At 34.5% G+C, this 2,923-nt stretch overlaps 1 long non-coding RNA gene across 2 annotated transcripts; it reads left to right on the top strand.

Moving 5' to 3' along the window:
• Positions 1-833: 833 nt before the first annotated feature.
• Positions 834-2,544, top strand: LOC140267401 (uncharacterized). 2 transcript variants are annotated; one of them, XR_011907211.1, is made up of 3 exons: positions 834-910; positions 1,377-1,473; positions 2,485-2,544. It is a non-coding gene; the product is annotated as an uncharacterized lncRNA (long non-coding RNA). The 2 variants fall into 2 exon arrangements; XR_011907212.1 differs by lacking the exon at positions 834-910 and adding an exon at positions 963-1,003.
• Positions 2,545-2,923: the final 379 nt, after the last annotated feature.

Below are 2,923 nucleotides of genomic sequence, written 5' to 3'. Positions count from 1 at the left end.
TCTACTGCAAACCTAACTTCATGCTATGCACCTGTCTTTGCCAGCCCTTAATAGGTGATGTGTCTTGAGTTGGAACATTTAAATAAGGAGGTAAAGCAGGAGAAAAATGCAAAAAGCAGAGTTTGCAGCAGAGTTTGCAATACTCTTTGCATTTGTTTGGTTTTATGGTAATTTTGTTCTTGTTTTGTCTTTGATCAAACTAACTCTCCCTTCTGTGCTTTATTTTTACAGTGAGTGAACATCCTGGTGTGTGTTATATATAAAAGTAAAAATATTCATTTTACTAGCATTTTGATGACATAAAATGCTCTAGAATTTGATTTTCATATAGTTAAGGTAGAGCTAATTTAATTTTCCCAATACTTTCAATTTCAGTGCTTTAAATTTAGATACTCAAGTATAGCACAAGTAGAGTAGTAATGGAATAAATACACTTTTCACAAGTGATCAAGTCTAACCTGCATCAATTGTGCATAAGTGAATAGATTTTGGTGAACCCATCTTTTAAGAGTTTATGTGTATGTTTTTTCAATTTTTTTTTTATTGTTTCAGTAAAAGCTCTGGCAAGTAAGCAGCTTTGTGTGTAATCATGAGGTAATGTCAGGTAATCTTACACAACACACTTGAGACATGCAGCTGTGCTATGACCTGAAGGTGAATGTTTGATTTGGTAGACAAATATTCATGGAAAACTGAAAGGCTTTGTATGTATGCTGACCAGTTTGGCTGGCATGGAGACTGCCATCAATGCAAATGAAGTTTCAACACAAAGTTCGACACAAGTTTTGCCTACTCCCATGCCCTCCCAAAACATATACGCACCACCCTCAACAAACATACTCTCACCAGCCTGTCTTTGAGACAGATGCACTCACTTACTTTGACTCTAATGCTGATGAGCTCCTGAGAGGTATGGGGCACAATCAGATCTCTGTTAACTAGGTGCAACAAAGCTGATATGTAAACCCATTTTTAATTGTGCGGTGCAACTGCAACAGCTAAGGTAAGAACATTTTATTCATATCATTTTTATTTTTTTTTTCAAATAAATTAGGTATGACAAGAGATGAGATCCCCTGAATGTTGCAGACAGTTAAATGTATGACTTTGGTGTGAATGATATCTCAGCAGAATATAAGTGAAAAACTTGACATATTAAACATTGTAATGATTACACATGATGGTTTTCAGTCACAAAGTCATGTATCTATCCTCATGTATGAGTCTAAACTTTTAAATCTGAGTGCTCTTCTTGATGTTGCAGTGGCAATCATCAGCTTGTTAAAAGATAAAATTAAAAACTTAACCAGCGAGGCTAAGAACTGTACAAATTATTCGTAAGATAAAGAAAATGTCAACCTCTGTTTTGTTTGCAGGATTTCCATCCATCCAAAGAACAAAAACATTGTTTTGTGACACCATCGAGGTGGACTGCGCAATTTATGAGTAATCGACTGACAGTGAGGGATCAGGGTAAGCATTCAACTGATTTAACATTACTTTGCTGAGAAAGTTGTACCTTGAGTTTTCTCTCTTCGCTAAAACCACAGCTGAATGCAAAATGATTATCTACATTTTCAATTGTGGAGATATTTTTGTTGAATGAAGTGAGTTTCGTAGGTTTATACAACAAAAATTGATCTGGCAGCTCATTAGAGTACTAGCTCAATTTTTGAGCACTTTTTGGGGCCTAGTGTTTTGAGTGTAACAGTGGGTGAAAAGAAACCCAACAAGAAAATGATGTGAGCATGAAAATTACTGTATGTGATACTGGGTATATGCTGCCATTTATGCAGGAAGGAAGAAGTGCAGTTACAAAAAGCAGTGAAACACCAACTTGTTTGTGTTCCTAGCTCAGATGCAAAAAAATGCAAACAGATTTGCTTGAATAAATACAAACCTCCAATACTATGGAAGGAAAAACAGATAGCTGCTGATAAGTGTTTCATGAAAGCTGGGTGCATAAACCAGTGGTCCATTCTAGTCATAAATGTGGCATTAATACATACTGCAATGAAAGACTAAGTTTTTTAAGTTCGAAAGCACATACATGTATTTGTAGAAGTGTATGGTCCACTCTCTCCCATTGTTACAAATGTTGTGCTAAAACAAAAGATCAGGTGGTCAACTTTATTATTTGGAATCATTCTCCAACACTCTGGGATGTCAAAATGAATGTGAATCTAACAATTAACTATGAGAACATCAGGCTAACAAAAAATATATCAACCTTACAATATATTATGTATACTGTAGCTTTGTGACTGACTTTGAGTTGTTCAAACCATAACTGATTAGTCAAACTGCAGGCTTTAGGAATCAGGAAAAGTGTTCATTTGAATTAACAGCTGAGGGTTGCTGTAATCTGTCTTTTATGCAATGTCCTAAAGTACTGGAGAAATATGTAATGATATAAGATGGTAATTGTATTTTTAGTTATCTTTCTTCTTAATTAGTGATAATCTTGTGCATTTATTTCTTCAGAATAACAATGTGGACAAGGGTGTTTATCTGTCTGCTTGGAGCTGTGTTCATGTATGAGGTAGATATCCTTATATTTTCGTAGGACTACATTCAACAGAGTCTTATTTAATGTTATAATATAGTTTAATGCACAGCATGTAACATATATAAACTGCCATATTCGCTTACGAAAACTGAAAATGATATCACAATTTTTGGACAAAAAGACTAATTCTGGTATTTGCCTGTTTTTTGTCCTTGCAGGTCATTTCATCAGGTGAGATACTTCTCTTCAATGATATTGAGAAGACTTAAAGTTTGAGAAAAGAAAAGAAAAAAATCACGATAGTGTAACTGACAGCCTAATCACACCATTATTTAAAATGTTCCATTTTTGTAACAAATTCTTATTATCCATTTAAAATGAATTGTCCCAACTGTTTCTGTATTTAGTCAAGTG

The sequence above is a fragment of the Leuresthes tenuis genome, unplaced genomic scaffold (genome assembly GCF_036924035.1).
Source record: "Leuresthes tenuis unplaced genomic scaffold, fLeuTen1.0.hap1 SCAF_13, whole genome shotgun sequence".
Lineage (NCBI taxonomy): Eukaryota > Metazoa > Chordata > Actinopteri > Atheriniformes > Atherinopsidae > Leuresthes > Leuresthes tenuis.
Note: the sequence above shows the minus strand (reverse complement) of the source record. Positions and strands in the feature narration are given on the sequence as shown.